This window comes from Trifolium pratense, linkage group LG5 (genome assembly GCF_020283565.1).
Source record: "Trifolium pratense cultivar HEN17-A07 linkage group LG5, ARS_RC_1.1, whole genome shotgun sequence".
Classification (NCBI taxonomy): domain Eukaryota; kingdom Viridiplantae; phylum Streptophyta; class Magnoliopsida; order Fabales; family Fabaceae; genus Trifolium; species Trifolium pratense.
In genome coordinates, this window is record NC_060063.1 from 21,048,643 (window position 1) to 21,061,525 (window position 12,883).

General features: G+C 38.8%; 1 long non-coding RNA gene across 2 annotated transcripts; it reads left to right on the forward strand.

The window, feature by feature from the left end:
• The first annotated feature begins 9,415 nt into the window (after window positions 1-9,415).
• LOC123883975 lies at window positions 9,416-12,270 on the forward strand. 2 transcript variants are annotated; one of them, XR_006800587.1, is made up of 4 exons: window positions 9,416-9,666; window positions 9,804-9,959; window positions 10,632-10,742; window positions 11,932-12,270. It is a non-coding gene; the product is annotated as an uncharacterized LOC123883975 (long non-coding RNA). The 2 variants fall into 2 exon arrangements; XR_006800586.1 differs by lacking the exon at window positions 11,932-12,270 and having other exon boundaries at window positions 9,423-9,666; window positions 10,632-11,908.
• Window positions 12,271-12,883: the final 613 nt, after the last annotated feature.

Genomic DNA, 12,883 nt, shown 5'->3' on the forward strand with positions numbered 1-12,883 from the left:
TCCTACACCTTCTCCCATACAAGGCTTCAAACGGTTCCATTCCGATGCTAGAATGGTAGCTGTCATTGTAAGTAAACTCTATCTATGGCAAGCAACTGTCCCAGCTTCCTCTCTGGGATAATCAGCGGCTTCAACAATCCTATTGGCTTCTATTATTCAACTCTGTTCTTGAATCTCATGACCCCATTCGCGGCAACTTCGGAACTCACTTCTTTTACCCAAGTTAGTTAATTCTAAACTGGTCGACTAACCTCAAGTCTCACTTCTTGAAATTCCTGGCACACAGTGGACAAGTGTTGCTCAAGGTGTAGCAACACTTGTCTGTTGTAGACAGATGTTGTTACTGGTGCGCCAACACTTGTCTATAAACAGAGCAAATAACATAAAACAATACAAACAGTAAAGTAAATAACACACAAGAGTTGTTAACCCAGTTCAGCCTAAAGCCTACTCTGGGGGATACCAATCCAGGAATGAAGTCCACTATCAGCAGTATTACTTCGAAGCTAAACTCACCCGTTTACAACTTCTCACTTAATCACTACCCAATGACACTTCTACCTAGGAACTCCTAGATATGAGACCCCGTCCCAATTCCCACCTTAACAACACGGACAGCGTTGTTATTCAATTCAATGATCACAACAAGTGGAGACACACTCCTAAGAAACTAGGATTCACTCTGGCTTAAAAGCTTGCGAGTAAACCACACAACACACTAGAACAATCTCCGTACTTCAAAGCTTAGGAGAAGTTCACACTTACAACTCAATAAACTCTGGTCCTAAGCTTGCATCAATGAGACACAAGAAAGGCTCACAATTAACACTCTAAAATCCCTAAAACAGACGCTTTGTAAGACTCGATTTTAGATACTTGAAACCATATGCTTGCCTTCGTATTTATAGTAGTAGAATGACTTGGGCTTCAAGACAAAATTAGGGCTTCTAGAATTGCGGCAGCAGTGATATATTTTTGAAAACAATAGTTATTTTTTGAAACGCAAAAATATATTTTCCAAAAATATAATTCCTTTGGAAAATAAAACTAGGGTTTGGCTGCCTCCTGAAACACATTAAACACGTGCGCCTTCCTCTGTAAGAAACCTTGAAACAATTCTCCAAACAGATCTTCAAAAGATTTAGTAGAAAATAATAACAACTAGCTGGCGCGCGCAGATACAGAGTCAGGTGTTGTTCCAAAGTGTACCAACATTTGTCACAACACTTGGGGTCAGCACATTTGTCTCAACACTTGGCTAAAATATGTTTTTGCAAAATATAGCCAACTTACAAAAACCCAACAATCTCCCCCTTTGGCAAATTTTGGCTAAAACAATATTAGACCAGTATATAGAGAGATACAGTATTCCCTTTCCTTCGAGTCAACATGATCACACAACTAGGAAAGAAAGTAACACATCATAAAACTACTTCCATGATAGTCAAGTAGCATCAGAGGCAATGCAACAGCAGAATAAAACAACTAGCCTCATGGAACAACACAAGGGAGAAATAAACTCCCAATAGTAGATGCTAAGAAGTAGGAGAAATAAACTCCTAATAGTTTAACGCGCATTTCTTCAACATAAGAACAACAGGGAAAAATAAATTCCCAGAAATATCTGAGAAAAATAAATTCTCAGTCATAGTGGATAGTGGACTCATTAGTCAGGTGCCATAACACTTGGCACAACATTTGTCATCAAACATATTCAGGCGATCAAGAGATAATATCACTCACACTCCCCCTGAATTCATGCATACACACCAGATAGAGAAAGAATATTCACTACTCCCCCTCAGTACATGCATATTACTCACACTCCCCCGCATACGAACATTAGCACAAAAACAGTCACCAGATGTGAGAACATCTGTCCACACACTCATCACACACACACACTACTCCCCCTTTTTAGCCACAATTTTGACAAACATCATGCATAGGAAATATGTAGAGTAGCAGACAATAGAAGTGTCAGGGTGCAATTATTACAGACCATAGAGCACACACATGTGCTAGAAATCCAGGGCCTTGCCCAAAAAAGTAACAACAAGGAAACACCAAAAGTACATCAGAAAAATATAAGAAAACATCAGAAATCATATGGATGAACTTTCATCAGAGTCCTCCATCACATCCTCAGTGTCATCATCAGAGCCACTAGTTCCTTGTCCTTCTTGTCCATCAGGCTCACCCTCAGCAGCTTCCTCAGCCTTGAGTGCCTCAATCACACGATCTATTTTCAGTTTCCTGGCCTCAAGAGCTCTGCTGGTCTCAGTCAGATCTGCAATCATCTGCTTTCTTGACAGTATTCCAGCCTGGGCAGATGTGCCAACACCTGCTGCAACATTTGTCCCATCCAGCAACCTCTGCTCAATAACCAACACCCCTTTCCTTTTACAAGGAACATCAGTACTTCTCAGAATATTTGGGTGTTGCTCAAGTATTATATTGCATAGCAGAGTGGGGAGAGCAACTGGCTTCTCAACAGCATAGGTCAAAGCATGGCTTAAAGTTTCTTGAAAGAAATAAGATCCATAATCAAAGTTGGCCTTGGTACCCACAGCATATATGAACTTTCCCAATCCTCTAGCTACATCACCTGAGTGGGTTGTAGGGACCCAATTGTGTGCAGCTATCCTATTCAAAACAGCATAAAATGGAGAGAGGGAAGTTGCAGCCAACTTAGCCTTGCTTGGCCATACCTTTATTCTTCCACCAGTGAGGACCTTGCAGACCTCATTGTCTGTGACTTTTAGAGGTGCCACTTCATCAGAATTTCTTTGCAAATATTGGTTGATTACAGTTGGTGAAAACTTAACACATTTACCACGAACAAATACTTGCCTATATTCAGGACTTGTTGGATCATTACAGTTTGCAGCCACATTAATCAAAAATTCTTTGACAAGCCTGTCATAGCACTTGTCCAAACCAACAACAGTTTTCATCAAACCTGCATACTCAAGAGCTTCAACAACACTTTGACATTCTAGAATATCATCTTTTAAATTCCTTTCCAGGGCTAACCTCCTATGATATACAAATTTCCATCTAGCTGACCCGTTTTCCAGATGGAATGATACATTGTCTAATGGAGCATAGGGAACAGATTGAGGCACCTTCTTCCTTCCTATACTCTTCCTAGATGTGCTGCCAGATGCAGCAACATCTGTCTCTGGCTCAAAGTCAGAGTCACTGGTTGGTGGAGCTTTCCTTTTCCTAGCTTTTTCCTTTTCCTCAGTTCTAGGAACCACCTTACTCACAGGTTTTGGAGGTCCATATAGGGGCTTTCTACCAGTACTTTTTCCAGCCCTAGATGGTTTGGGTGTTTGGACAGATGTGTTAGCAGTTTCCACAGCTTTACCAGCCCTACTTCTAGTCCTCCTAGCCACACTAGCCTCAGAATTTGTAGGAACAGACTTATCACTAACAGTTGTTTCATTGACAATTATAACCTCAGGATTTTCATTAACAACCTTATCAGCAGGAGTCTCTTTATCAGCAGACTTAGGTTGAGGACTCTCATCAGACTCAGAATAGTCCACAATATTTTCCTGTGCCAAAGATGTGGTAACCTCTGACACTACATTTGGCGCAGCGCCATGTGTTGCAGCACTAGGCGCAACATGAGTCTCAGGAGCAGTTTTCTTGAGAGACTCATCAGCAACAGCATCATTGGTCTCAGTGGAAGCACCAATATTAGCATCAACAACAGTAGGGGGGTTAAGAACATTTTTCCCCAATTTTTCAGATACAGAAGGGTCCTTTAAACCTAGGGTTTCAGCAGGATTTGGAACATTAAGACCTAAATTAAGAGAATTCTTACCAGATGTGTCAACATTCTCTTCTGCAGGATTAATGACAGGTGTAGGAACATCACTCGATGACAGTGGATCATTATATAGTTCAGACATTGTATAGGCCCTTCTCGATTCAGTTCGCGATTTCTTGCTCTTCTTCTTCGTAATCTTAATTGAAGCGGAGGGAGATGAAGGATTTATACTCGTTCGTGATGATTTTTCCTTCTTTGCAACTGATTTTCTCCTCATCGTTGGACTTGTGGAAGGTATGGTGTTGAGAGGAATAACATTAATCACCATTTGTGGTGATGGAACACCTTCATTCTTCGATGGTGAGGATTTTGCGGAGTCAGACATGATTATTGAGTAAGATTTTCTGAGAAAAGTAAAGATTAGAACAAAGTTGATGAAGAAGTTGGAGAGATTTTGAGCGAGAGAAGATGCAGTTCTGTTTGTGTTTGGAACGAACACAGGAAGTTGAGCAGTTGGTTGTGTGTTTTGGAAATAAAATAAATGTTGTAATGATTTCCCTATGTAAACGTGCAGAGAGTGTAGGAGGGAAGATAAAGTAACTGTTGTACACTCTCCTTGGAATAACTGCTATTGATTTTCAAATAGGCAAATTCCCAATTTGCCCCTCAATTTTTCAAATTGACTTGCGTCCAAAGCTTTAGTAAAAATGTCTGCTAATTGTTCTTCAGATGCAATGTGCTCAAGTGTAACAATTTTTTCTTCTACAAGCTCTCTTATAAAATGATGGCGTATATCAATATGCTTAGTCCTACTATGTTGAATAGTATTTTTAGAAATGTTTATAGCACTCAGATTGTCACAGTAAAGTGTCATGACATCTTGCTCAACACTATACTCCTTCAACATTTGTCTCATCCATAACAATTGAGAGCAACTACTCCCAGCTGCTATATATTCTGCCTCAGCTGTTGATAGAGACACACTATTCTGCTTCTTACTAAACCAAGATACTAGATTGTTTCCCAAGAAGAAACATGCACCTGAGGTGCTCTTTCTATCATCAGCACTTCCAGCCCAATCTGCATCACAATATCCAATTAAGGTAGAATCATTACCATGAGAGTATAAAATTCCATAGCCACATGTTCCATTGACATATTTGAAGATCCTCTTTACTTGAGTCAGATGACTCATCTTGGGTTCAGATTGGTATCTAGCACAAACACCAACTGCAAACATGATATCAGGCCTGCTAGCTGTGAGATATAGCAAGCTCCCAATCATACTTCTGTAGAGACTTTGATCCACATCAATCCCTTTCTCATCTTTGGTAAGCTTCAAGTGTGTGGGTGCAGGTGTCCTTTTGTGACTACCACCTTCCATTCCAAATTTCTTCACAATGTTTCTTGCATATTTTTCTTGAGAGATAAATATGGTGTCTTCCATTTGCTTGACCTGAAGACCTAAAAAATAAGTTAGCTCACCTACAAGACTCATTTCAAATTCAGATTGCATTTGATGCACAAAATGTTCCACCATTTGTCGCGACATTCCACCAAATACAATATCATCCACATATATCTGAGCTATCATTAGCTTCCCTTTCTCTTCTCTTACAAACAGGGTTTTATCATTACCACCTTTCTTGTATCCATGGCTGACAAGGAATTCAGTCAGTCTTTCATACCATGCTCTAGGGGCTTGTTTCAATCCATAGAGTGCTTTCTTTAGTTTGTAAACATGGTTAGGAAAGCTTGGATCTACAAACCCTTTTGGTTGTTCAACATATACCTCTTCATTTAGATAGCCATTTAAGAATGCACTTTTTACATCCATTTGGTATAGCTTGAATTTTAAAATGCATGCCACAGCCAAGAGTAATCTTATGGACTCCAAACGAGCAACTGGAGCGAAAGTCTCATCAAAGTCTACTCCTTCTATCTGTGTGTATCCTTGTGCTACAAGTCTGGCTTTATTTCTAGTAATGTCACCATTTTCATCAGTTTTGTTCTTGTACACCCACTTTGTACCAATAACATTTATGCCATCTGGTCTAGGTACTAGATCCCATACCTCACTTCTTTTGAACTGAGTTAGTTCCTCCTGCATAGCATTGATCCAGTATTCATCAGTTAAAGCTTCTTTAACATTCTTTGGTTCAATCTTGGATATGAAGCATGAGTTGGAGATTGCTTCTTTTGATCTTCTTGTTGCAATTCCTTGATTTGGATTTCCGATGACAAGTTCCAGAGGATGATTCTTCTGTGTTCTAGTAGATGGTCCCTTGTTTGGTCTGGGAGCCTCTGTAGTAGACTCAGAATGTTGATCAGGTTCAGGTTCAGTTTGATCATCATCTAGTGTTGGGACAGGTGTTATGACATCTGTCTCTTCAGCTGGATCTGCACTTGTTGTATCACTATCATCAACAATAACATTGATTGATTCCATCATGGTTCTTGTTCTGGAGTTAAAAACTCTGTACGCTCTGCTGTTGGTTGAGTAACCTAAAAATATCCCCTCATCACTTTTGGGATCCAATTTTCTTCTAGGTTCTCTATCTGCCAAAATATAACACTTTGACCCAAACACATGGAAATATTTTACAGTAGGCTTCCTATTCTTCCATAGTTCGTACAGTGTTGTAGCAGTACCTTTTCTTAATGTTACTCTATTGTGAATGTAACATGCTGTATTCATGGCTTCAGCCCAGAATTTATAAGGAACATTTTTGGCATGCAACATCACTCTAGCAGATTCTTGTAAGGTTCTGTTCTTTCTTTCAACCACACCATTTTGTTGAGGTGTAATTGGTGAAGAAAATTCATGAGTTATTCCTCCAAGGCTCTCAACTTTTATGGGCCCCATCAGATCCATATGTAGTAACTCAAGAACTCTAGAGGTGGACAAGTGTTGCAACTTCTGGTGCGACACTTTGGTTTGCTTCCCAATCTGACATTCACCACAGATATTGCCTTCCTGTATCTGTAAGGTTGGTAGTCCTCTGATAGCTTCTTCAGATATGACTCTCTTCATGCTCTTCAGGTTAAGGTGTCCTAATTTTTGATGCCACAGCTTAACCTCATCATTTTTAGTTAAGAGACATGTAGATGCATTAGCTTCTTCAAGAGGGATCCACAAGTAGCAGTTGTCTTTTGATCTAACACCCCTCATAAGGATGTCTCCTTCATTATTGCTGACCAGACATTCATTTTTTGTAAAGTTGACTCTCATGCCTTGATCACATAGTTGGCTTATACTGATTAGATTGGCAGTCAGTCCTTTCACAAGGAGAACATTTTCAAGTTTTGGTAGACCATGGTCAATCAGTCTTCCAATACCTTTGATTTCACCCTTTGCTCCATCTCCAAATGTCACAAAACTTGTGGCATAGGATTTTACCTCCTTCAAATACTTTTCAACACCAGTCATGTGTCTGGAACAACCACTATCAAAGTACCAATCTTCTTTTGATGAGGCTCTGAGAGACGTATGGACAATCAAACTTTTCCCACTGCTTTCAGCTGTATTCTCCTTGGTATTGGTTGTATCATCTTTTTGCTTCCATTCCATCCTTGTTTTAGTAATGGATGGATCAGACTCTTGAGGAATTTCACTTGGATACCCATACAATTTGTAGCAGTAAGGCCTTATGTGCCCCTTTCTTCCACAGTGGTGACATCTCCATGAGTGGTACCTGCTTCTAGGTCTAGGTATAAATCTAGGTCTCTGCCATCTTTGCTGATGTGGTGCCACATGTGGTAACACTTGTCTCTGCTGTCTAGGAGCCAGGTGTGGCGACATCCTGTCATGGATTTTTGGAGAAGGTTGTTTACTTATCTCAGGCATATATTTCCCCTCTTTGTTGTAATCCATAATCCTATTAACATTTTTGTATTCATACCCAATGCCTGTTTTGGATCTACTAGGAGCAGGCAAAGTTTCCAGGATTTCATCTAGATCACTTCCTTTAAATAGCCTAAGAACATGCTTCTTTAAATTCTCAAGATGAGAGTTTAATTCAGTTACCTCTTCATTCAGATGGGCTATCTCAGTCAGTTGTTTGATCTTGTCTGCTTCTAAGTTGATGATAGTTCCCTTCTGTTCCTCAATGATCTTTAAACTATCTTCCCATTTAGTACTAAATTCAGAGATTCTTGACAGATTAGCAGTTCTCTCAGATTGTAACTCAGTGATTGTTTCTTTTTTGCTCTTCAGAGACTCTGCAGACTTCTGCACTCTTCAGACACAGCTTTTTATATGATTCAGCAAGTTCATCAAAGGTCAGTTCTTCTTCACATGATTCAGTGTCAGATGTGCAAACACTTGTCAATACATGTGTAGCCTTTGCAATATCGGCTTCTCCCTCAGAATCTTCATCTGACCAAGTTACAGTTAACCCCTTCTTATGTTTCTTCAGGAAGGTTCGACATTCACTTCTAATGTGACCATACCCTTCACATTCATGGCATTGAACACCTTTATTTGGAGCTGATTTCTCATCTGTTACAGGTTTTCTGAAATTCCTGTAAGTGTTGCGACCAATGTCAGCCGCACCTGTCTTAGAGCGTTTGTCCATTCTCTTTAGCACCTTATTAAATTGTTTTCCCAAAAGAACCATTGCATCAGAGATGCTGTGTTCAGACTCTGTGTCACTCTGTTGATCTTCTTCCTCAGCATTCGAGACAAAAGCAATGCTTTTGTTTTTCTTATCCATCTTTTCATTTGTAGCTACCTCATAGGTTTGTAGTGAACCAACTAGTTCATCTAGCTTCATATCTGTGATATCCTTTGCTTCTTCTATAGCTGTGACTTTCATGTCAAACTTCTTAGGTAAAGACCTAAGCATTTTTCTTACCAGCTTTTCTTCAGGTATCTTTTCACCCAAGGCATCAAATTGATTGTCAAAATCAAGTATGGTCATGTGAAAATCCTGAATGGTTTCATCATCATTCATTCTTAGATTCTCAAACTTAGTTGTTAGGAGTTGTAGCTTTGACAGCTTCACTTTAGAGGTACCTTCATGAACAGTCTCAAGAATTGTCCAAGCTTCCTTAGCAGAGACACACTTTTTGATGAGTCTGAATATGTGTTTGTCAACACCATTATATAGTGCATATAATGCTTTTGAGTTTGCAAGAGCAAGCTCATCCTCTTCTTTGGACCATTCTTCAGCAGATTTCAACTCAAGAGTTGGTTTACCATCTTTGTCCATCTTCACAGGTGGAGTCCACCCTCTCAGCACTGCAGTGGACAGGTGTTGCTCAAGGTGTAGCAACACTTGTCTGTTGTAGACAGATGTTGTTACTGGTGCGCCAACACTTGTCTATAAACAGAGCAAATAACATAAAATAATACAAACAGTAAAGTAAATAACACACAAGAGTTGTTAACCCAGTTCAGCCTAAAGCCTACTCTGGGGGATACCAATCCAGGAATGAAGTCCACTATCAGCAGTATTACTTCGAAGCTAAACTCACCCGTTTACAACTTCTCACTTAATCACTACCCAATGACACTTCTACCTAGGAACTCCTAGATATGAGACCCCGTCCCAATTCCCACCTTAACAACACAGACAGCGTTGTTATTCAATTCAACAATCACAACAGGTGGAGACACACTCTTCGCAAGAAGCAGCGCCGTCCTCTCTCTCAACTCACCACCCGCGTCGTCCTCTCTCTCACTCGCAGTCGTCCTCTCTCTCACGAACCCTAACTCCAAATCGAAGCTTCTCTTTCTTTCTCCGGCCTCTACTCTCACGAATCGAAGCTTGTTTTTCTCTCACCCACATCTGAAAACGCAGGTACTGATTCGAAGCTCTCTCTCGTCCCTAATTGCAGAATGAAGCTCTCTCTCGTTCCTCTCCCTCCGATTGAAAACCAAGGTACTGAATTAATGTTTACGATTTGGTTTTTCCCTTGCTCGATCTATTTCTTTGTGTATTCAATCATGATTTCAATTTTGATTATCTTTTAGGGTTAAGTGAATTAATGTTTCTGTTTGAAATTTGAATTAATTCAGAGTATTTGAAAATGGGTCTGTCATTCACGAAGCTGTTTAGCCGGCTTTTCGCGAAGAAGGAGATGGGTATACTTATGGTCGGTCTCGATGCCGCTGGTAAGACCACCATTCTGTATGAGCTTAAGCTTGGAGAAATCGTCACCATTCCCACCATTGGTAAGTTTTATTAATTATATCTATAGAGAAAGGTAATCATAATATAAGGAATGTTAAGAGTAGAAGAAGTAACAGAATTCATAACAGAATTGTGAGAGAAATATTATTGAAGTGAAGAAATTGTTATTACACTTGAATAGAAAGAGATAACAAAAGAGCTATTTATACTACATAGGTGCTGTATGTTAACTACTGTGTGTACTAGCAAAAAATTCATGCTCTTTCTCTAAATCAAATTCTGAATTCATTCTTACATGTACCAATTAGTGACTCAATTCATCTTCTCTTGCAATTGGAAAATTGAGCTAAGAAGAATCAAACCTCCTCCTTGTTCTTTCTTTATTTATGCCAAACCCTAGCAATTTTCCTTTTCCTTTTACCCAACTGAGATTCTGATTGTTGCTCCTTTTGATGAGGTTGAGAGCTTGTTTATGAATTTTAAAGAACCAAGAAGTTATGGTTGAATTTTGGAGCAATTTTGGGAAGGTAATTGAAGTTTCTGCATAATTTTGTTTGGAACCATGTCTGGTATTTGAGCTGTAGCCGTCAAACCGTAACTCCGTTTTGAATAATATTTACATGTCTGGAAAGCTGACGAAATTATCTTCGATTGAGTACCAATTTTGTAATTTCTGGATTTATAATGAAGTCTGGGGATGTGTTTGAATCTAGGGTACTGATGCTGTCAAATTGCTGTTTTTGGACTCCGGGTTTTACGTGCTCAAGCTACGCGAACGGATCATTAAGAGCATACTGAACAGCTCGGAAATGTTGGAATCGCAGGTGGGTTCCTTTAGATAAACTCTCACTTAATAGAGTAGTCTTATTAGTTTTCCCCAAAATCCAACTATGCATGTTAACTTAAGTTTTAGGGATTAATTAGGGAGAACTCATGAAATGACTTAATTAATGAATTGAATATGCCCTACATGTTGGAATGTTGTTGATTCGTGGAACTTAGCATAAACTGAATGATATATAAACTGTTTTGGAATGGTAAGTGCTGCTGAATGTTGCAGGTTGTGTGTTTGAGCAGGTTCACATAGCTATGAATCAATGCATGTGTTTTCCAGAGCTTAGAAACTGTGTGTTCTGAGTCTATGAATCGGTGCATGCTATACTTGAACCGGTGCATAGGCTTCAGGATGTGTTTTATAAAAACCTGGAAAACGTGTGAATCGGTGCATACCCTGTATGAGTGACTCAAACATGGCCTGGACAGAGTTTGAATCGGCACATAGATAGTATGCACCGGAGCATGGAACTTCAGAATCACTATTTTTGCAACAAACTCAGTTACATGAACCGGTGCAAAGTCTTATGAACCGATGCAACCTGAGACCATTATGCTTTTGATTTATGGATGGAGGTTATGTCAACTAATTTAATTTAACTAAAAACCCTCCGTCACGAATAATATTTTATAAAAACAATAAGTGTCTAAATTCCACGATTACGGATTTTCTACATGTTTAAAATCAGTACACTTAGAATTTAATCAGGATGATTAGGATAGTTAGAAATATCCTCGGGAAGGGTTGATGGGCAGGTTAATGCGATTTAGATTCTTAAGACAGTTGATCAGATTATGGTGGTTGATCCCGAACCACAGATTATCTAGCCTTTGGCTAAGAGTCTAGCTTTTGCTATGAGGGATTCTTCACTTTTAGTGGGAATCAAGTTATTTAATTTGTGAGCTGAGGTGGTTCTCTGATCTACATTTAATATCAGGAACTACAGTCAGGCCTTCGAGACCCGCTCACCTCGAAGTGTCCGTGAGTTATAAAATTAATCAAGATAATAAATTTTGTGATACACCTTTATTTATGTTTAAGCTATTCAATTATGAATATGAGTTATTTTAGTGATCAACTGATTTATGTATGAGCCCCCGGTGTAGTCACCACCGTAGTTGGGGTAGCAGGAGCTCACTGAGGCTTAGTAGTCTCAACCCATGATTTATTGATTATAGGTAACAAGTTGAGCAGAATAAATGGATTTCCAAGAGGATTGTAGTAAAGACGCTGTTTATGGAAACTTCGTAGCATTGATCACCTGTTAATTATTATAGAAGATGGCTCAAGGCTTGATCCTGGTTGTTATGTATTCCATTTCGCTGTGATGTATAATATATTATAGGTTGTACATTATGATAGTTTATTCAGGATTTTGTCAAGATTATGTATTGCCCGGCAAATTATCTTGTAATTGTACTATGTCGGACAAAAGTTATTCTGTAATTTTAATGTTTCCCGATTCAGTTATGTATGCTCCTATTGATATTCTAGATAAATCAATATGGGGTGTTATATAGGATGTTTTGAATTGTAATGACTTGTATTTTGCTTGAATTGTAAGACTTGGTATTTTATTTGAATTGTAATGACTTGGTTGAATGTAATTGTATTTTGGTTGAATGTTGAATTGTAATGCTATTTTGGTTTTTTTTAATTACAAAATAGGATTTAAAATATAAAAAAAAAAAAAAAAACGCAGGATTTTGAAAGAAAAAAAAAATTAAATAAAGTTACTATTTCACATCTGGTGACTTGGTCAGATGTAAAAGGTCCAATTTAATTAAAATAAAAAAAAAAATTGGTCAGCTAAAACATGAGAACAGAGGTAAAAGGGGGTAATTTTACATCTGGCGAATGTCAGATGTAAAAAGCGTAAACTTACTACTTCTTGTACGTCTACCTCTGACTAGGGTCAGATGTAAAATGGGGTTTTGGCCAGATGTAAAAAGTGTTTTCTGTACTAGTGAATGTAAAGGTGAGCGACAATACATCAAGAAAGTAACTGAATTAAAACAACGTAATAACTAGCAACATCATAAATAACATCAAGACCACCTAAGCGGATGGCCGCGCACATTCATCAGTCAACCACAATCATCAATTAACAATTAAATAAAGAGAAATAAA